Raw genomic sequence first — 23444 nt, 5'->3', positions numbered from 1 at the left:
CAAGGTGCTGGACTGTCATAACAGGAAAAACTTTGATACTAACATCACCAGCTTGTCCACTGACTACTGAATTTCAGAGTCCTTTTAGCCCAAAACTGGATTCTAGAGCAAAGGCAGAACTGGTCTGCGAGACTAATCAGAAAATGTGACCTTGTCTCTGGGAAAGCTAAGATTAATGAAGAGGACAATTCAGCACAGTAGCCAGTGATTAGATGGCAAAATAGCGAGTTATCTGCGATGTGATTGCCAGGAGAAAATCCAGCAAATGACTGTCTGACATGAGAGTCACTGTCAGGTGTCCTGGCATCAAACACTTGCCCGTTACAGGGCCAGATAAAGGGCAGGGCACAGATTCACAACTCTTGTTCATATAAAGAGATGCAAAATAAAATGGCTTTACCACACTTTCAGATATTAAAAAGCTGTGTTCTTCACCTAGAATTGTATTGTTTTACCTACCAAAATGCATGTTGCATCTTCACGTTCCATCATAGTTTCATACTTTGCTATTGATTTCACCAGGACTAGACTGATCTGTTTAAAGGTTTATTTTGACTACCAAACTTCTGCTTTACTTTTCAAGTGTACAATCTTCACATGCAGACATGCAAGAGCATTATTGCAAGTACCTGGTGTTTTAATTCAAACTGTCTGGCTCAGTTTAGTTGATGAGCTATGCCAGAATGAACAGAAGATTTCTTGTGCCAAATCAACCACTCTCTGCATTGATCCTCTGATTGTTGTAATTAGTTTACAACTGGAGGTTTTATTTCATTAAAAAAAAATGCAACGAGGCTGACTTAAGTTACCTCCAACACAGCTGTGTAGGAAAGAAAGACTTAAGTCCCTTGTACCTCATTTGTTAACTGTTTGATGGCATTATGCTCCCTGAGCCAGTCTGCTCAGCCACCAGTGACAGAGCCAGTCCATACTGTCTGCGTGCTCTATCTGTGAATTTTACTTTCTTTCTGTCTTGATTCTGAGGCCGTGATGCTGAGCTGTTGTTCTCATTCAGTGCTTGGCTTGAGGTATAATGCCTGTCTTTCAGACTAAAAAGGGCTTGCTTGTCCTGAAGGCCATTTGTTTTCTTCAAGGTTTTGAACTGGATCAGTGCAAGACATTACACATCTTCCCAGTAATCCATGATAGCACATGGTGACTTAGTGACAGTCCTTTAGTTGCCTCTGTGCGGTGGCCCTTCAGAGCACCACATATGATATATGCCTTTTATATAAAAGATCCTTTCTGCTTCTCCTCCTCTTCAAGAGGAGTAGAAACCTTGTGTCTTAGAAAAACACTGCATTGAGCTGGGAACCAAGGGGCTGTAAATTGATTTAATCTACCAATTGCTACCAATAATTCTGTGCTATTCCTAACATTTACTTTGCTGCAATGACTCTGATCCCCACTTTGCAAGCATCTTTTACCAATTTTGCAAGTTACATAATTCACAGGTTGTAAAAAAAGTAATTTCTGGCAAGAGTGGGAATAAAATCTAGATTTTATTATAGCATGACCACATCCACTGTTCACTCAGTTTATTACAGTATTCCCCAGCCAACCCTCTGACTGGTCTGTCTGAATGCCGGACTGTGTTAGCCTTTGCAGTCGTAGCACTTGGCTTTTCTGTATGCAAATATTATGCTAAAAACATCCGGCCAGCAAAGCCAGAAATAGCAATGTGCTGATTTCCTCAGTTCTGCCTCACAAAAATCTGCATAGTCCATTAAGAATATGTGTGCCATGTTTCCATTTAGTATGTTCCAAATAACATCTGCTCCATTAGCTTCTCAGGAAGAGATCAGTAGCATGAGTTTAGTTCAAATAACAGCAATGATGTGTGGGGAGAAATGGAAACAGCAACAGTTGCGTATATCATCACATAACTGAAAACTGCCCTTGTATAACAGTAACAAATCTCTTCTCATATGGTATTTTCTGTGAAGTTTCATGGCTCCATGTTTCTATTGAGCGGTTCCCTGGGAAGCCACAGTCTGCAAGGTTTGGATGGAGGCGGCCTGAGTCGGTTGTACTGAACAGCACCAGTAGTCATTATAACTGGAGATGTTTCTGCACAGAGAGTAGCAGACTTAGATGGGTTCACAGAATCTCTCAAGTTGGAAGAGACCCATGATGGTCATCATATCCCACTCCCTGGTCCTCACAGGGCTACCTAAAACTAAACTATGTGACTGAGAGCACTGTCCACACACTCCTTGAACTCTCGCAGGGTTGGTACCATGACCACTTCCTTGGGGAGCCTGTTCCAGTGACCGACCACTCTTTCAGGGAACAACCTTTTCCTGATGTCCAATCTGAACTTCCCTTGGTGCAGCTTCATTCCATTTCCTTGTGTCCTGTCACTGGTCACCAGAGCGAGATCAGCACCTCCTCCTCTGCTGCTCCCCTTGTGGAAGTGGTAGACCGCAATGAGGTTACCCCTCAGCCTTCTCTTCTCCAAGCTGAACCAACCAGGTGACCTCAGCTGCTCCTTATAAGTCTCACCCTCAAGACCTTTTGCCATAGTGGTTGCCCTTCTCTGATCACACTCTCTTAGTCTGATGTCCTTATATTGAGGCACCCAGAACTGCACACAGTGCTCCAGGTGAGACCGCGCCAGTGCAGAGCAGAGTAGGACAATCACCTCCCTCGCCTGGCTGGCAATGCTGTGCTTGATGCAGCCCAGGGCATGGTTGGCGCTCTTGGCTGCCAAGTTTGTCTTGCCAGTATTCAAGCTTTGTTTTGATGCTGTGCTACTAGGGACTAAGCAGTTTTCAAACTACAATTGCTTTCTTGTCTAGGTGCCATGGCGTGACAGCAAGGTAGGAAACAACTCTTCACTGAAGAGTTGTTCCTGCATTCTCAAAAGCCCAGGCTGAAGCACAGGAGTATAATTTCCCTGGTGCAATGTATTTTTAATAAACCGATAGACATAACTAGAAATTAGCTAAACACACACCTGTGTGCAAATGGACACAGCTACAGACAAACCACATCCCTAATGATGCATTGTCACAAGTAGGAGAGGAAGTACTGCTGGGGAAGCCCACTATTTGTAACACTGTAGGTGAGAAGGTGCATTGTAACTGTTGCCATCGTGCTGATCTCTGCAAGGCCTCTGTGCTCAACACAGCAGCACCCATCTCAGCTGCCAGCTGGTTGACTGCTAAAACACACAGGGCCTTTTATTATTTGTTTTCTCCATCTTGAGAAATTTTCTGTCTCTAGGTTCTGGTTTAATGTTTTCATACCTGGACTGCTAAAGGAAGCTCCCTTTCAGAGCAGATCACCATAAATCTTTTGTGTTGAACATACAGACAAAAGTAGGAAAGAGTTGGAGTGTCTGAAACATCAGAGAGATCGAGCAATCTCTTTTTTTTCTTTGGGATAAGAATAGGCAATTACATGATCCCACTGGATATTCTTCTCTGCTTGATCTGTTCATCTCTGTGTCTATTGCTTTATTACAGTCTCTTGTGTGAAGGTTGAGATGTGAAGGGAGATAATAAATGTATTCCATGGTTCACTGCTGCTCCTCAAATGATTTATTTAACTTAGATAAAGTGGTGTGACTGTTCTTTCCCTGTAACTTTCCCTGATACCTGTGTTTGTCCAGGCTGCCCAATGACCAAAATATATGACAAGGAAAAATGTATGATTGTCAGTGTTTTAATTAATGCAGGGTGAAACAGAATGGAGACATAGATATTTGGAATAAGGGGCTGATACTTGCAATCTCTTTCACTTACAATGTTTCTTCAATGTAAAACAGAGACAGCAAACTTGGGGTTTGGTGTAGTAACTTGACTGATCTCTCTCTCTTTGTAAAACCAGACTGTTTATTTCTCAATTCACAAAACTAATCCTGGGGTCAGATTTTAAACCGTGAAGATCATTGTCTGAAACTTCAAAGTGCTTTCCTGTAAAAGTGGCTAAATATTAATTTTGCTCCTGGTGTGTACACTCAGTTGTCTAACATGGCTATTCAGTACTGAGTAAGTGTGAACACACACTAATGCAGGGCTGTGAACTTCTTGGGTCTTGAGGACTTTGTCCCAAGGAGAGCTACTGGAAAAGTGCCCCAGTCTGCTGTTAAATAGAAATTCTTGTTAGGTAGGGTTTTTTAAAAAGATCTTGGGTGCTACAAATAAAACTCAGCTTCTACCAGCTGAACACTGATTTGATTTTAGTAAAGTCTTAATTCAGCACAGTAATATTTCCTGTGCAGAAAATTGACAAAGTTTCATCAGCTATACATCAGTAGGTTTTCCAGTATTTTCCAGTTACTTTTTAAGCCAGTGATTTTCCATCTTGTGTGACCTTTTGCTGTGACTAACAATCAAAAGTAAATTGATAATGAGAAATGAAAGGACAAAACAATAGTTGACAGTTGTTAGAGCCTGAGACTCAGGATAGAAGAGGGTGTGATAGGCAAATATTCAAATAATGGGGTTTGTATTGAAGAAGAAACAGGCAGAATCTGTGTATTACACCTTACAATGGTCATAAAGAGGAGTAAATACACAGCCTGAGCTCTACAGGCTGCCTGCGAGCCTTGGAGCCAGAGCTGACCTGAAGCTGAAGGTCGGTGCTACTGCAGCGATAGCCCAGTGAGCTCCAGATTGGCCTCAGGTGATGACTGCGCAGAGAAATGCACCCAGACAACTATTCTAATACTATTCTTGTAGGCGTAGTCAGGCCTAATGCACTGGTGTCACAAGAAATATCTGCTGGGTGGTCTCCCTGAAGCAGCTGTGGGTGCTGTAGGTGGAAGCCAAGAGCTTCTTCAGGTGCAGTTTGAGGTCTGAGCCCCGCTGAGAACCACACGAGGAAATGTACTGACATGGCAGTTGCATGTCGCTTTGTGTGGTCTGAAGATGATGTGAAATGTCACTTGCTCAAGCTGTAGTTCTGCCATTGTTTCCCTTAATCCCCTTTGTCACACCCTCTGAAATCCCCACTGGGTATCCTGGGCACAGTTTTTGCTAAAGCACAGTTACTTTGTCTCTCCAGTGCTGCTGTTACAAGTCATTGTTTTATTTCTATAAAAGCAAATTAGTTGCCATTTAATCTCTGTGCAGCAATTCATTTCCCCATGCCCTCCAAATTAAAGTTGGTTCAATTTTAGGCAGTTTAATTTGCTCTAGTTCTCACAGGATGATATATATTGAGGTAACCTCTGTGTGTCTTCAGTTTCAAGACTGAAGTAGCACCTGGATGCTCAAGGATTTGTCCCTTTTGTCAGGGTGGTGACCAGAAAAAAAGCAGCACCACTTTCAGTGGGCTTTCTATAGCCAGTGCCATGAGATAGGAACTGTCTCAGCTCAGGCCCAAGGGACAGTCACCCGCTGCCAGCCCCTTGCAGTGGCCATTTGCAGATGCTGGTTATGGTTGTCATGTTGGCTGACCTGCCAGGTATAGTTTACTCTAATTCTGCCAAAGTCTTGCTGATGTTGCTTGATTCCCTGCAGATCAAATATGGAGTTTTAGTACTTGTCCTCATTAACAAAAATGACATTTTCATAGGCTCAGCTGCTGTTTTCCAGCTCACACTGTGGTTGGGTGAGCCAAAGACACAGCATGCTTTGGGATCAACACTTGCATATGTTGGTCTGATCCTCTCCTGGTACATTTTGGTCCCAGTGTTTTGAACTTTCTGCTCACTGGAGAAAACAAATACATCTGTATGTATTATATACAGATCTATATCATATCTATAGTGAACAGGGATATTCATAAGGCAACCATTGTTCACTCTGTTTTAGAATCATGGAATTATTTAGGTCAGAAAAGACTTTTAAGATCATTGAGTCTGCTTTTACATAACGCTGCCAAGTCCACCACTAAACCATCTTCCTAAGTGTCACATCTGCACCTCTTTTAAACACTTCCAGGGTTGGTGCCTCAACCGCTTCCCTGGGCAGCACGTTCCAATGCCTGACAACCCTTTCTGTGAAGAATTATTTCCTTATATCCCATCTAAACCTCTCCTGGTGCAACCTGAGGTCATTTCCTCTTGTCCTATCACCTGCTACTTGGGAGAAGAGACCAAAAGCCTCCATGCTACAACCTTCTTTCAAGTAGTTGTAGACAGTGATAAGGTCTCTCCTCAGCATCCTTTTCTTCAGGCTAAACAGCTCCAGTTGCCTCAACCACTCCTCATAAGACTTGTGCTCCAAACCCTTCACCAGCTTCATTGGTCAACAAACATTTCTCATTCTACTTGTCTGACATCCTTTCTGTTTTGGGAACTTTGCAGGCTCACAGAATAGCTCTCCTGTGGAGTCAGTGAGAAATTCCCATGGCATCCTCATTACAAAACATGGAGCTGCCACCTCTCACTCTTGGTAAGGTAGAATCTTCACTTCTGCAAATCAGAAGCAGTACAATATTTGCTCTGAGAACTGTGCTGCCAGTCTTTTTCTTCTAACTGGGCTTTTCAGTGGCTTGAGAGTATGAAGACTCAAATGATAAAATAATAAGTCAGAGAGCACCCTGGACTTCTGCTACGTGTAATGGGAAGGATCCCCATTTGCTTATTCAAAAAATTTCCCCCCCAAAAAAATTTTAGCAGCATTTTAACTATATGTGTTACATCACTTCTTTCATATAGTGATTACATCTGTGGTTGACTCCATGACCAAATATTGAGATATAACAGACAATGTAATACGGAAAATATGGCTGACCCGTTAAATAAAAGTGAGAACTGGATTTCACAGTGTAAGTCTGCTCTCTCTGTTTGCCTAGAGCAAACAAGCAGGAAAAGGAAAGCATTTATGTGGAATGTGGATGAAAATAATTCAACAAGCATTACTGTAAATACTATAGAAAAGTGTTGATCAAAGTAGATTAAATTCCTATTACAGGCAGGTCCCAAATGCTGTAACATTAAGGCTTAAAATACAGATAAGAAACAAAATAGTTTGTTTTAATAGTCTTGTGTATATGCTAAGGCAAGAAGTATGTCTTTCTGCTGTCATAGTACGTTCAACAGCTTTAAGAGCAGATACAGAAGCTATTTTCACAGTCCTCTTTCTGAGATGACAAAGATTCTTTGTAAATTAGCCTACGCAGGTTCTTTCCAGCAGAAAAGTACCTAAGTTCTTTTCCAGGATGAGGCAGACATATGTTTGTTTTCAGGTTCCACAAAACCATTTTACTGGATTTTTAATATTTCCACATATTTCCTTTTATCTTTCATATGTATAAAGATTTATGTATATATTTAATACTTTCGATTATCAAGTGGAAAAACCTATAGTAAGAAAATTATACTTCTTTTATTATTCACAGTTTAACAAAAACTCCATAGAATCCCTTTTGACTACACAGCACTGTCTTTAATTTTCTCTTTTGTGGAAACCATTTAGTTCATTGCAACACCTTAATTATTTCACGTACACAAAGGAATTGGCTTACAGTCTAATATGTGCTTTTGGTAAGGAAATAATATCATTATCTGGAATTACTAGATTCCTTCGTTGAAGACTTACAGATGCAGCTTACTACACAGGACTAGAGATATTCTTTATTTTTAAAAGGAAGGAAATGTTTTTGGCCAGCGGACTTTATTAGGGAAACATTGCAGCTGCATTTTGATGGGTTTTTTTGTGTACCTACTCCGTGTTATGGCCAACAAAGTCTGAAAATCCATCAAATGGATGCAGCAAGAGATACAGAATACTTCGAAAGGACACTGAAGGGCTACTTAGTAGAATGTGTGCTTTGCTTTGCAGGCCTCTGGTGTAAGCCAGCCATAGCTGACCACAGCAACTGCTACGTGAGAGCAAAGCGTGGCAGGCATCAAATCTTGTTTGTAATTTTATTTTCTTAATCTTGAAAACAGTGAACTCTCTTCTGTACACTTTTTCTTCGTTGCTTCCTTTCTCTGTGTTCCTCCACATGTAATTTTAAAGTGAAAACATATGACTTGCAACCTAACTCTCCCCATTTTTTCAGCTGTACCTATTCTAGCAATTTAAGTTGGAAGAAGAGTTTACCAACTTTCAAAAACAAATCCAAGACCAGTGCAGAGTATTTTATAAACAAAGGTCTAATTTCATTTTTACTTCCTAAAAAAAAAAAAAAAAAAAATGTGGGGGGTGAAAATTTTACAAATGACCTTTCTGCGACAAAATAATAAGAAAAGAAAAAAAAAGAAAAATAAAGGGGAAAAAAAGAAAGAATAGGGAACATGGTGGTTCTTTACTTGGATTCTTCCTCTTCTAAGGCCACAACAAAATTAACAAACCCTTAAACAAAACTGAGAGTTTAAATTAATGGCTTCTGGCAAACTGTCAACTGATATTAACATTATCATTCAAAGCAATGTCAGTTTGAAAAGCTTCAGGATAGGGCAGTTGAATGTTAGAATCCTGATTAACAGATTAAATGAATTCCACTTTATCTTTCAGCCCGGTACTGTGGACCACAACACCCAACTTACTAATCTTTGACTTTTGGGTAAGTATCATTGACTGCAGCTTTGACTCAGTCCATCGTCAGACAGATGAACACAGCATGGCAGATAGCTTAGCTGCTGTTTTCTAGCAACTATTTTGTTATTTTGTCTGGCCAGTTCATATCTCATTAATGTTAATACTGAAATAGGCTCTTGACACACCATCCTAATCTATGTTTCATGTGGCCCGAATTTGCTTGGAAGCAGAGGTTGTTAAATATTTATATTATGTTAGCATTTAGTGTCACTAAGCTCCATGGCCCATCTTGCTATATTCTGTAAAAATATTTGATTCGTACAATCCGTCTCTCAAGGTGCTGCTGAACTTTATCAGTGGCAGAAAGCAGTATGCTCACTAGGCCAGGCCAATGACTTGCCTGTTAGTTTATACTCATTCCCATTTTTAAATTTGAAAATTTTATAGTTTGTGATCAAACACCACCAAGTTTTGTTTATGCCATTTTTAAACAGGCATTTTTTGATATCTAACATTGCATTGAGGTTTGCAGTTTTCTAAGGGATTTATTTTTGCATAAGCAATAGCCACTTGCAAATTTGAGATCTTTTAGGATTTCAGATGCACAGTTAAATTTGAGGCTTCCATGCAGATGTATGAGTGCAAAAGAAGCAAAAGACCATTTTCACAATCAATTTTGATATGTTCTTGGAACAGGAACATGGAAATAATACCACATGGAAATGGTTAAAACTATTAAAACCAATGGTCCAAACACCTTTGCTTGCAAAATAGCATTCTCAAATTTCCTTTATTTTGGTAAACAAGAATATTCCCAACAGCTTCCTTTCTGTAGTGAATTACCACGTCATTGAGACAGGTATCATTGCGGCAGGACAGCTGGAAGAGAAGACTGATCTTGGGATGAATCTTGGGATGGGATTTCTCATACCACCTGAAGCTGTCTCCATTTGATGTAGTCATCCTGAACTCTCTTTTATAGGTAAAAGTGATAGAAAAGCATTTTAAAATAGCAGACCTCTATTTTAAGTGATTGCTTTAGAATGAGAGGAATTGTGTTCTTGAAGCTCTTGTTTATCTCCTTTGTCAGCAAAATGAACTGAGGACAACTAGCTCTGCTGTGGGCATCCACAGTTCTGCAAACTGAGTCACATCTGAGCACCTTCCATTTCTTGCCCCTTTGTCTGTTCCCAGGGACAAATAGGTCCCAGTATATTCTTTGAATTCACCTCCTCTTCCTTTATTGGTCTGTTGCTGAAAACAAAAGAAGTTTGAAATTGTTAAACAGGTATTTCCCGCTGTTCAGGCTTGTTTCTTTCATGTCTGGTAAATGAGATCTGCATTTTTGCCAATAACAAAATTACTGGTTTTCTGTTTGCTCTGGAGCTCTTCTTTCAGGAGTGTGTGCCTGAAATGCTGTTCCTTTTTAAAGTTATTTTCCCCCTCCCTTTCCAAAGGGGGTAGTGTGTGCTGGTGAGGCCATGGTGGTTGATCAACTCTGGTTATCAGGATGCTTTCTTTATTCCTGTTAAGTCTTTGCAGACGTGCGGTTCCAGCTTATCACATCACTTTGAAAGGAGTTGCATTAAGGTCTTTCGACCTTTTGACCATTTTTCATTAAAAATTCATTGTTATTCTTCTCCTAAGAAATGTATATTTCTCCTCAACCGTGTTTCAGCCCTTCAAAAACTAAAACGCATTTTAATCCATTTTTACCCACTCAGAAAAGTATTGCAAAAATGTGATTCTGCAGTACCTCCTATCTAAGAATGCCAGAGCCCTTCACAGGTATGAAAACATGAAAGAAGAGGAAATATCATACTCAAAATATAGACAATGGAGGTAAATGTTTCATGAATTGTCAGGGCTCATAGAGCAGCACTTTAAAGGTATATAGTACCTTCCTCATGATGCTCTTTTTTTTTGACATCCACTCTTGTGCCTTAACAGCAGCAGCCCACAGGAGCACATTCCTCTCTCTTTTCTGAGAATTGATTTATCACCATAAGGATGGTTTGTTACACAGCCTCATGTTGTAAATCTTTCCTGTTCTAATGGCTGATAGAAGTCTGGCACCACGGTGAGTTCCTGCTCATTTACTCTCTGGATATCGGGTATGCTGCTGATGTGAGAATGAGCTTCCTGGGAAGTCTCTCTTAACATAGAAATGTGAGAATCAAATAATTCGATTCTGCTGGGATTTTTTCCCATTAATCAGAATTCTGAATGGTTTCATAACCCTTTATTTCCTTCATCATCATTTTTATTGCATCCCAAGTTTTATAGGGAAACATTTTTTTTAATAAAAAAACCCGAAAACAGAAAACAAAGAACCAAGCAATAACTGGGAACTACTGCCTCAGTAGGGCTGTTTGTTCAACACAATCACACAGAGCCAGTCTGCTTTAAAAATGTGTACAACTTCAGTTCTGTAATTTGTCTTAATGCAGGAAGTGGTCAACACTACATACATCTGTGAACGAAGGAGGAGATCTGGGAAGACATGGGGTTCGACACATCTTTTGAGATGATTTCTGTAGTCTCAAGAATTTATCTACGGGCTTGGAAGGGGTATTTAATTCATTGCAGGAATTTCTTGCTAGTGCAAGCAAGGATTGATTGATAAGCAGTTTGGTATTGTAGAGTGAGTGCTTTGCGGTCCTTACATTGAAGATACCCCTGTAGTGCAAAGTACTGTCAGCATGGAGAAGTGACATGGTAATGTGAAGGATGGCTCTTGGAGGCTATGTCTGAATGGAAATCATAAATGTAGCTGCAGCTCACATAAATATGCCTGAGCTTGCCGCAAATAGGATCTTTTGGGTGAGTCTGGCTCCATGTCCATGCCAGTCTGAAAGTCGAGTGAGCACAAAGGAAAATGGCAATAGCTTTTCCCTCTCTGCTATTTAAAAGAACACCTGTGTGAAGAAGAAAAAAAAAAGGCAACTGGTTAAAGTTCAGCTCCAGGAAAACTGAGATAAAACTGATAGAATCTATAGAGTACCTCTTTCATAATATCTATATCATGAGATTGTTGTTCACAGTGGGTGTCTTGTAGATCCCTCCAATACAAGTTGTTTCCAGATGGCAACAGTCTTAATGTCTGTGCCTGTGAGTGGCCCAGTGCTAACCAAGCACAGACCAAAGTACAGAGACATAAGCATTTTCATACTTAATCATTGCCATTCAGTTGATCAACAGTGAATGTCTCACCCTGATAAAGCTCCAAGAAATCCAATTACAGCAGGTTTTCCATTAAGTAATGTGTTAATATGAATGTACCACTCCTGGGCTTAGTTTTCTGTTATCAGTCTCTCTTTTTTCGTTTTTTTTTGAAATTCAGGTTGTGTTTAAAAATGTTTATCCTGTGTTTGGAGCTGTCTTCAGGAACAACCCCCATTACCTTTCTCTCACAGCAGCTCCCTTCGCTGGGAACAATTAAGCTGGCAAGAAGCTCAGAGGGCATATGGCAGGCAGTCCTGTTCCCAGTCCTGTGAAAGGTTTTCAGAAAAATTCCTGCAAGACACATTACAATAGACTTGATCATTCAGAAGGAAAATGTGTGGCTCCTGGCCCTGCAAGCAGAGTCCTCTGCTAGAATCCTGCTTAACCAGGTAAGGTCCATGGTGGGAGCAAAGGATTTGCGGTTTGTTTCTGTAGAAGAGGTGGCCTCTCTGGCACCCATTCATTTCATGAGAGGAGAAGGGGGCTCCCCCTCAGCTGGGAGACATTTTACAAGAGCTGAGTCTCCTGAAGGGGATTTTTTTGTTGAACACTTATCTCAAATAGCCTTCTTCAACTGAGTTCAGTGTGGTTTTCACTTTGCTCCTGCCTCAGGCCAGATGTGCTGAACATCCTAATCACATTAGGTTGCCCCATAAAATAAGGAAATGGGAAAGTGTTGAGGGATGGCTGCTCTCTGTTGAGAAGTGGTTAGGATGAAGATTTTAGGGAGATAGGCTCCCAGGCGGAAGGCTGCAGCCTTGGGAAGGGTCAAGGTACTTTGGGGCAGAAGGGTTGAGGCTGATTTTATCACAATAAGGACTGCAAAATAAATTGCTGAAACCCCTGTGGAAATCTGAGGTCTTCATGTGGAGTCTCTTTTTTTGTACCCTCTACATGTACATTGTTTTTTGTGGATGTCAGTTTGGAAAACAGGAGTAACTGTCTCAGGACACCTCTCCAGAGCTCTTTAATCAGGTATACATGTTGTGGGCAGGGTCTACACAGACTGAAATGCCTCTTCACCTTTCTCTAAGGTTCCCCTTTCATTTTGCATCAGATTCACAACAGCTGTTCGGTACACTTCCCAGCCACAGATCTTGCTATACCTTCCCGAAAGTTGAATTTTAACCTCCATTACTCTAGGTTGAAGAAACCTGTAAGATTTCAGTTAGCTGGGTCCCCTTCCCTCATAGCTTACCCCTTCTGAATCATGTTGTAGTTGAAGCAAGTGACTGCAGATTTCACTGGAGGAGCTCTGAAGCAGCTCTGGATTTCTTCAGGCAGCACAGCAAGTAACACAGACATAGGGGAAGGAAGAACTCATCTACGCCCCCACTCCTGCCTGTTCATCAAGGTTTTGATCCATTTCCATTTAGGATTATTGGCCCCCTCTAATTACTTCATTTCTCCTCATAAGAGCCTTCCAAGTCCAGGAGCTGTTTTTAAGTGCCTTGAATTTTGACAGGTTCCTCAGGAACCTCTTTGTTCAAGAAGCCTGTCACTAAGGGGTGAGAAGGAAATTCAGTTTCTCTACATTACACTTTTTTTTTTTTTTTTAAAGGGTTTTACCAGCATCTCCAGCTCTTTCTTCCCTCTTTGATTTTCATATATTAAGAAATCCAGTTGCTGGATCATTTGAGTGGAATCTAGTGCCCTGGAAGTCAAATGCATCATGGAGTCTCCACTCTGTGATTGTTAAAAAACCTTCTTCTGATTTCCAGTTTAAATTAGCGTGCATAATGTTTGTACTTTTTGATACTTCTGCTAGAATATTCCTTTATTTTAAAATAATAGTTATCTTGTGTTTACCTTCCTGGTCTACTTACAGCCTATCAGACCTGGTAACTCTTCTATGTACCTACCACATTTTGAATTGATTTCTCCTAAGAATGGTTGACCAGGAAATTGTGCCAAGCTTCTGATGAAATCTCAGTGCAATACTTTTTCTAATGGCAGTAACGGTGCCTTACTCTGCTGGAAGCAACTCACACAGGAGTTGAATTAAAGATTGTATTTATCTCCTTTACAGGTACATGGCACTGCATGGTAACAGGAATATTACAGCAGCTGGCACATGTCATGGCAGAAGTTCAATGTGTCTTGGCTGTCTCACCTGAAATCCCCCATTGTGTATGTGTTCCCCAAGCAGGCAGGACAGGCTAGACCCTGCACCAGGCAGCACATGTCTAACCCCTCAGCTAAGGTACTATGGTCTTGTTTGACCACATCTTAAAGGGGAGAGTCATACTACTAGTGGGGAAGGGGTATATCTGAACTGGTCTGATCCACTTGTCCTTGCTACTGAGATAGACTTTTTCCTGTCTAGTTAGTGCATCAATTAGGACTTAGGATGGAACTAAGCATTACAAAGCTTAGCACTATTTGGGCAGAGGCACTTTTTTGTATGTACAACTGAAGAAGTGTAAGCACCAGGAGTGCTTCGGCAGTGGAAACTCAGATGCTAAGAGAGAGGCAGTACCTAGAGGTTTGAGAATGGCAGACACAAGAGTGCACAACTGCAAATACCCATGGTTTTCCTGAAGTATAACAGAAGTGCCAAAGAATAGCTCCATAGACTAGTCGTATCTGCTTTGAGTATGGCTTATCACATGATATCTTTTGGACAACCCCTCTGGCATACAAGCCCCACTTCTTGCCACTGGAGTCCCTGGAGTTCCACTGCCTGTGGAGGGTAACGACAATGTGCTGAGTTTACCCAGTTGTGAAAAACAGACTGTGTTTTCTGTACATCTTTCCTGCATAACAAGTTTTGCTTTTTGTTAAGGAGGCGAAGGATGTTTGTACATATAAGGTTCTCCCTGTATATGAAATAACAGCTTTCAGAAATCTAAAGCTCACAGACTATTAGACAACTCATATTACTTTTAATGGAGAAAAAAAAATCGGCAAATCAGTTTCATATTTAAAAGTAGATTGGTACAGGATTTACTATGGATTACTAGTTTCCTCTCAGGTTTATCCTTATTTCATGAACTGTCAGAACATGAAAGAATGAACAGCGACAATGGAAATTACTTCCTGAAGATGGCCATGTGTATTTGTGTGATGGTCACGAAGTTACAGACGTTCATTTGCGGTATCGTAATTTGCAGGAGCCTCATTACCTGAGATAAGCCATGGAGATGATGCTTCCTTTAAAGGCGTATTAGGAGTTTATTTCATGTTCTGCATCAGCCTAGACATGCTTGTTGGTCACCATCATTATTGGAAACATGCACACTTCCTAATGTTCAGATTTTATATGTACAATGGTATGCATAGCATGAAAATTATAAATGTAAAGAACAAGAGTCAGCAAGGGCATGTATAATTTTGCCTGGTTTTAGTGGTTCATCCAAATGCTTGTCCAACAATGTTTCTGTCCTTTCCCTGCTGTCTTCCTCCTCTTCCATCCTACATATTTATGTTGTGTGTGCCCTGCCCAATAGCAGTGAAATTTGCTAACTCTTGACAATTTGAGGGCAGACAGAGGGGGCATCTGTTGTATGTCATGGCTTTTTTTTGAAGCCTGGTGATAATGTTAATACAGATACTTTGATCTTTAAGAAGTTTGACTTCATGGAAGATATTCTGACCGTGTGGATGTCTAAGTAACTTCCATCAGCTCATAAATCTAAATAATTCTCAAAATCTCCTACTGGTTTTATGATCTCCTAAATTATACAGTCTAAAGTATTTTTGAACTGTTCCACATTTCTGGCGAAGTCTTTGGAGATGGTGAAAGCTGAGCCTTTAGTGTCCTGTTTCTATGGCAGGAAGGGCTCAAGGCAGCATTTGTAGGCCTGGGCAGATGAAGATGGTTTTCACCTGCTTTGTTCTTGGGCAGATGTTTGTCATGCTTAGCATCCATTCTCCTTTTATGCCTTTATTAAAAACCTCCCCTCCACACAGCATAAATTTTGCAGCCTCCTTGAAGTCTCATTGATGTCGTAAAGGTCTTTCCATGGCAGACTGGAATAAAGGTCAGATATTTAAATATTTTTTTGATAATAGCTCCTGTGGTTTAGGAGAGGCATTTTCTTACCACTGGAATGCAATAAAAGCCTCTTTTGAACACTTTTGATGAAGGGTGAACTCTTTCCATGCCTGTATGTGTGCTGGGGTATGTGAGCAGTACCCGCCCAGGAGTCAGGTCCTGCTCAGTCTTCCTCAAACTGGTCATGACACTTAAAAACTGCTCTGAATTAAGGACTTCCTCACATTTCAGATCACCACCTTACAGGCACAACTTCAGGCTTTCTTTCTCTGATGAAATCTCTGTTTGGAAAGGCATTTCTTCCATGCTTCTCAGTTTTCTGAATAAAAGTGTGATTTGTAGAAGAAATTCCACTTTGCCAGTAGTGTTCTGAGGAGGAGGAAGAGGAGGAGAAAGAACATTACATTGACTTCTCCTCTTCTGAGCTCTGTGTTAGACACTGACTACTGAGTCCTTCTGGTCTTATTCAGACCCAATATGAGTTTTGGCCAGATTTCCTCTGCAGAATGCTTCCAAGTAGGGTTATTTCACTGTATTGTATATCAGCATGTTAAAATTGTTGAGGCATCTGTCAGAGCACTATCACTGCTTTCCTCTTATCCAAATCCTGAGTGTCGAGCAATGGCACTTTGCAGCCAGAGGGAAACAAAGAGCCATTACTTTCAGTGTGTGCTCCTGATCAGGATATATATTGATAGTTTGTGCTAGGAAGAAGGGTTTATGAGTGCCTCTGGCAACTGGTGGTGTGCGCCGTGCATCTATAAATTTTAAGTTGGCAATATCAAACAAAAAAAACATTCTCCAGCTATAGCCTGAGGTAACAGAGAGTGGGAAAAGCCAAGCTGCACTACTAATCCATAACCAGAGAAATTACCTCCATTCCAAAACAAACACTACATAAAATTTTAAAAGCTGGCCAGCCCAATATATGTAATAAAATGTCAGTAGCATAATTCAAACCTACCTTAGAAATTGTGATATATTGCATTTGGTAATTTATACACTTCTATATCAGCATTAGCTAGGAACAAAGGTCCACAGCCATTCAGGAGCTCATTCTGCCCAATGAATATTATCACCAACCATTCTGCTTTGATGGCAGTACTTGCTAATTACCGGGCAGCACCTACACAATAACACACATATGCCATTTTAACAGAATTTACTTTCATTCAAAACATCATAAAGAAACATTTGTGAATTTCAATATAATTATTGTGGATTTCACAATATTATAGATGAGGGAAGACTCTACCCTTTGAGATTTAGCAGCAGTTTTATTGGAGAAGTGATAAACCCATTATATGCTCAGTAGATATCCCCCCATCTGTTGAAAAAATTACATTATAGAAAAGGTTGGACTGAAATCGAATGTTTGTAATAACCAGTTTTCTTCCACCCAACAATAAAATAAATTCAGTATAACAAATAAATGGAAAATGCACAAAAGTTTACACAAGACAATTCTTACAGTTTCAGGGAGATTTTGAAATTTTCTCCGTGGAGTTTCTGCAGGTATTTCAGGCAGGTGTTTGTGCTATCTGTAAGACTCTCTTGCTAGATTGAATTTCATTTTGTGGGAACCTACTTAACTCACCCTGCTTAGTTAAATTATTTAACAAATTAATTCAGCTTTGTCTCTAACTGTTTGCTGCATCTGTGTTCCACAGCTAAGGAACAGAAATAGAACAGATAATGTTGGACCTGTATGCTTCATTAGCCAATCAAATTTAGAAGGCAAAAATACAGAAATTATATGTTATTTTCTGACTTCTCACTATGTCATGATGCTGTAGGTATCATTTTTGTCTTTCCATATACCTCCTGTCTTTGGATCAGAGACCTGTTGGAGCATGCTGAGGTTTCTCTCCTGCCCACGTTTCCCTTCCTCTGACCAGATGATGGCTCTGGCTGCAAACTCCTGCTGTGGACACAGTTAATGAAGACGTTCCCTTAGATGAATGTTTTGAATTGTCAGGAATTGCAGAAGCTAAGGACATATTTCTGGATCCAAGCATTCTCCTCAAATACTTCTAGAAACACTGTGAAATTTTTCTGACTGTTATTGGTATCTGGGAGACACTTCTTCACCTGATTCCTGGATCTTAGTCTGGCTTTGCAGAGGTATGCTAAACTCTTCTTTGAATATCTTCAAGTAGGGCTTTGGTGCATTTGACACTTATGCCCTGACCTTGTGGCTTAGATTTGCTGTATCCTGTGTAAGGAATTATTTGCTGTAAGCAGGTTGCATGAAATCATACTTAATTTGAACCAGGCTACAATAAAACACAAAACTGTTTATTCATTTACAACATGCTAACAGAAATCACTGTTACAGGCACTTAGAAAGAAACACAGGAGAAAGAAAGTCATGCTGAAACTGTTGTCATGAAGATCCAACCTGAAAAAAACTCTTCTCCTTGTATTTGCCTGACTTCAGTAGATGCTTCCCCAGAATATTTCTTTGTACACAACCTGCGCCTCGGGCTATCCTCCACAGGGACAACCAGCTCTTGTCAGAGGATGTCAGTTTTTTTAGCTCATCCTTCTCCTTGGGTCTTTTGTGTTCCTCCTCCCTTCCACCTCCCATCTCTTTACACATTATCTCCTTTGACCTTATTCCTGGGATACCTATAACACTGCTCCAAGAGGAGATGATTGGACAATGAGGCCAAGCTTTAATCCACTCAAAGAACTGATCCAGCCAAAAATGAAGGCAGTGGGGAATAAAAAAGGAGGAGAAGGTATTTCTTTCCAGCCTGATCCACTTTCTGACCCACTTTACCTGGCATCTGGGAGAAGAAGCCATACCTCCAAGTCAGGGAGAGTCCAGGTTTGTCTGGACCAAATGGAAAAGAGGGTCTGGATGGCCAACACCAGGTAGAAATGCTTTGACTTGTATAGCTGTGAGGCATTTACATCTGAGCCAGGCACCTGAGGGTGTATTTTTTTTCCAGAGGAGAGAAATAAGTATGTATTACCACAGGAAATTTCTCTCCTCAGGTATCCTAGATACCTAAGACAGGTATCTCAATAGTTCAAATGACTCACTCTTCCCAAGTGCCTGTTTACATCTTTCCATTGACAATAAAGATATCCTGGGGTGACAGGTACAGATTTGGATATCTGATCTTAGACAACTGAAGTGTTGGGTGAAACAAATCCTGGGTTTAGTGGGTGCATTTCTGTGTGGAGTATGTCCCAACCAATGGACTTGAAACATACCTGCATATTGAGAAATAGCTAAACGACACCAACGTGTGTACAGCCTCTTTACTTGACTTGCCTCAGTGGGAATAAGTTCATTTGGGGACACACTGACACACTAGACCAGAATCAGTATTGAGCTTTGAGGCTCAATCTTCAGGAGATGTTTTTACAAGATGTTACACTTCAAATGTTAATGAATCAGATATTTAATTCAAGGGGTAGCACCAGAGTTTTGTCAGAAATTCAGACTTCAGCCTAGTTCTCTTCTCCCCTGGAAGGCACAAAGAAAACTATGATAAATTAAATGTCAGGTGTGATATACAGATAAATGTTGCCATGAAGTGTGCTTGGAATTTAACCAGGCCTGTAAGCCAGTGTATCATCACTGTAACCTTGATTTAGTAGTGATAAAGTCAATTCGAAATGTCTTCCTTCTGTATCTAAATATCTGTCAATCTTTTGCATGAAATCTGTGTGATTATAATTTTGTTAAAACATGTGAAACAACGTTAAAATTTCAAAAACCATTTTCTCAAAACTGACTTGGAGGCACGTGTAGTTTTCTACTGTAAATAGCACTAAGCTTAAGTGTTTTGTGTAATAAGTGTCTAGAGTCCCTTTAGCCTCCACGTTTTCAATTACACATTGATTTTTAGCGTAGTGGATAGATAAGGAAAAGTGAACTTGTTAGTGAAATCAAGGAATTCATCTAGTCTTTCCTTAAGTCAGATATGGACTTTCTGAGAAGCTTTTAGCCTAACATTACCAAGTGTCACTTGCTACTTATCAGCTGGAAGCGTCATGAAGGTGGGCTCTCAGCTCTGCTTTGCAGTTACAGTGACTGGTTTCTGAAGACAGAGAGTTCACTCAGGTGATTCACTCAGGGTGTTATGACAGCTGTATTCTTATTTTCTTCCCTGATTTCACAGCAGTCTCCCTAGATAAGGCTTTGAAAGACAGAGCTAATAGGATGCTTGTCAGCAACATGGCTTTACTTGTTACGAAGCTGAAGGCACTTGTGTTTCTCAGATGATGGTGGTGCTGCTCCCAGTTTCTTTCATCTGGATATTCCTACTTCAGGAAACCACATGTTGAACAGCAGTGTTTTGCATAATTTCTGCAGGGCAGCTTGGTTCCTCTGCTCTGGAAGGAGGATGATATCACAGAATCACAGAATGTTAGGGATTGGAAGGGACCTCGAAAGATCATCTAGTCCAATCCTCCTGCCAGAACAGGAACACCTAGATGAGGTTACACAGGAATGCGTCCAGGTGGGTTTTGAATGTCTCCAGAGAAAGAGACTCCACAACCCACCTGGGCAGCCTGTTCCAGTGTTCTGTAACCCTCACCGTGAAGAAGTTTCCTCTCAAATTTAAGTGAAACCCCCTGTGTTCCAGTTTATACCCATTGCCTCTTGTCCTATCACTGGTTGTTGCTGAGAAGAGCCTGGCTCCATGCTTGTGACACTCACCCTTTACATAAACTTTAATGAGGTCACCCCTCAGTCTCCTCTTCTCCAAGCTAGAGACCCAGCTCCCTCAGCCTTTCCTCATAAGGAAGATGCTCCACTCCCTTAAACATATTTGTTGCTCTGCGTTGGACTCTCTCCATCACTTCCCTGTCATGAACTGAGGGGCCCAGAACTGGACACAGTATTCCAGATGTGGTCTCACCAGGGCAGAGGAGAGGGGAAGGAGAACCTCTCTCAACCTACTAACCACCCCGCTTCTAACACACCCCAGGATGCCATTGGCCTTCCTGGCCACAAGGGCACAGTGCTGGCTCATGGTCATCCTGCTGTCCACCAGGACTCCCAGGTCCCTTTCCCCTACACTGCTCTCTAACAGGTCATTCCCCAACTTATACTGGAACCTGAGGTTGTTTCTGCCCAGATGCAAGACTCTACACTTGCTCTTGTTCTATCGCATTAAATTTTTCGCCGCCCAACTCTCCAGCCTGTCCAGGTCTTGCTGGATGGCAGCACAGCCTTCTGGCATGTCAATAATTTCTCCCAGTTTTGTGTCATCAGCAAACTTGCTGACAGTACATTCTATTCCTTCATCCAAGTCATTGATGAATATATTGAATAATACTGGTTCCAGTACTGGCTCCTGAGGCACTCCACTAGATACAGGCTTCCAACTAGACTCCGCCCCATTGACCACGACTCTCTGGCTTCCTTCCTTCAGCCAGTTTGCAGTCCACCTCAGCATCTGATCATCCAGACCACACTCCCTCAGTTTAGCAGCAAGGATGCCATGGGACACTGTGTCAAATGCTTTACTGAAGTCAAGGTAGACTACATCCACTGTTTTGCCATAATCTATCCATCTTGTCATGTCCTCATAAAAGGCTATGAGCTTGGTTATGGTGCTTTTAGCAAAGCTTTGGAAATCTGTGACAGAGTGTGAGCTGTGCCTTATTATCCCATGGGAAAGTGGGGTTGTTGAATCACATAGCTTTGTCCTTCCTGTTCCCTATGTTTATTTTCTGTCTGATATGACATAGTGGGCTCAGCCTGGGTCCCGTTGGCACATCTAACCTTCTTGGGAAATGTCTTTTGGAAATCAGAGCTATATGAACTTGCTCAGTAGTCTGTTGATAAAGTTGCTCCTCTTATTTGTCCAGTCAATCACCATCACCAGCAGAAAATAATTTCAAGAGATCGTACAAAAAAGCTGTATGCAAATTTTTCAGTATTTGATCGGACCTTCACTTTTATGATAAAACCAGTAAGATTGCACAGGTTTTTCTCTAGGCAACTGCAAGTCATGAAGGTAAAATTACTGTTTCAATAACATTTGAGTGATCATGGCTCAGAAAAGTTGCTTATGATTGTAGCCTTTAAAAGCACCTGTTTCATAACAATTTTCATACTAGGTGCACCTTAGCAACTGCAGGTGTATGGCTATTAAGAACAGAAACAGTGACCCGAAATACTTTCACTTAGTATGTGTGGATTGCAAAATGTAGACAGCTTTTTCAAATAGAAAAATGCTTTAGTTGTTTTTAGTTCTGTTTCCAAAGTTTGGATTACACCTATTCGATACAATTAGATATAATCTCTCTAGTAATAGACATTTTAACCAATAATAACCTTGGTACATAACATAACTTGTTGGCTTCACTGTTTTCTTTCAGTGGGTTGGCTTCACTGTTTTCTTTCAGTGGGTCTACTTTGCAGTGATGTTAATGCTTGCTTAAAGTGTCCCTGCTCTCTGAAATTTTCTCCTTTGAAACATGCATAGTTTGTGTTTGAGTGCTAATTTTTATAGAAAGCACAGAAGTCTTTTCAGCTAAGTGTTGTGGAAAAGAGCATTATTAAGGAGGAGGAGGAGGAGAAGAACTTTTACTGAAAATATGCTTAAAAGAAATTACCGCAAATATTCATGTCTGAAAAGAAAAACAGTCTTCAAGAAGGACTAGAGGCTTAATACACTTATAAGTAGATCTATATTAAATGCATAGAAATGGACATTTCCAGGAGTTGCAGTCCTGTAATATGATTATCTACAGGCCAGATATAGAGAGATATTAGATTCTTAAAACAAGATTTGAGTGTAATTTAAGTAGTAGCAATATAAATACAAGTGCTTTACCCTTCGAACTCTGGTTTGTGAATGGCTGTATCTGTTAATCTGGAAAGGTTGCTATGCACATCCTCAGTCTATTCTGAGATTGTTAACGGAGGTGCCTTATTTCTTTTTGCCTTAGCAAACACAAGGTGACAAAAGGGATGCCAAGAAACCCCAGAAGTAGGGAGAGACTTGAGAGACAGGGATTGAACAGTAGGTTGAAAATGTCTCTATAGGCAACTAATCTTGAAGAAAAGTTGCAGGCAAACAAACTTTTTTTTCAAGTTTTTAACCTTGTGTGCATTCTAAACCCATCGTTTCACCCCTCCCTCAATTAACACATTGCACTTTGCAGAAAACTGCAAGACTTGAGCTCTCTAGTTGTATGTGTTGCCTCATCACATTCATTATGGACTGACATGGAACTCAGAAGGTAATCCTGACTAATGTATTGGCCAGATCATCCATCAATGAAGAAGGATCAGCACCCCTCAGGACACTAATCCCAGCCTATGGAATGAGCTGTATGTGACTATGTTATCTGTAACCAGGTTCTGCACAGGATCCATATTCATTCATTACATGTCTGGAGTTTTAAGTTCCAGCTGAATCCTTCCCACCTGACATTTATAAGTGCTGCAGTAGGTGTCTGTCAGGCTTATCTCCCACAAGAAAACTTCTTAGTATTGAGGGACTTCTCAAGTTAGGGCGTAAGCCTCTGCAATGAGGCTCTGACAACAAAACAAGCTATATCAATGGTGATGGTAGCTCATTACCTCTTTCCAAGGTATTAAGTTTTGTGAATTTGAAGCTGGTGTCAATGAGTTTCATGAAAGAATGGCCAAGAAGCCCTTATCACGTATCTCTTGAGGGCTACAGAGCCAGCAGAAGCTCTTTCCAGTCACTATACATGTTTCCTCATGTAAAGGTATCATAAGGTAGCACACAAGGGCAATGTGAGTCTGAGCATGCCAAAAAGCACTAAGATCTTAACAG

Source organism: Patagioenas fasciata, chromosome 1, assembly GCF_037038585.1.
Source record: "Patagioenas fasciata isolate bPatFas1 chromosome 1, bPatFas1.hap1, whole genome shotgun sequence".
In the NCBI taxonomy this organism is placed as follows: domain Eukaryota; kingdom Metazoa; phylum Chordata; class Aves; order Columbiformes; family Columbidae; genus Patagioenas; species Patagioenas fasciata.
The sequence above is the reverse complement of the archived record's forward strand: the minus strand, read 5'-3'. Positions refer to the sequence as shown.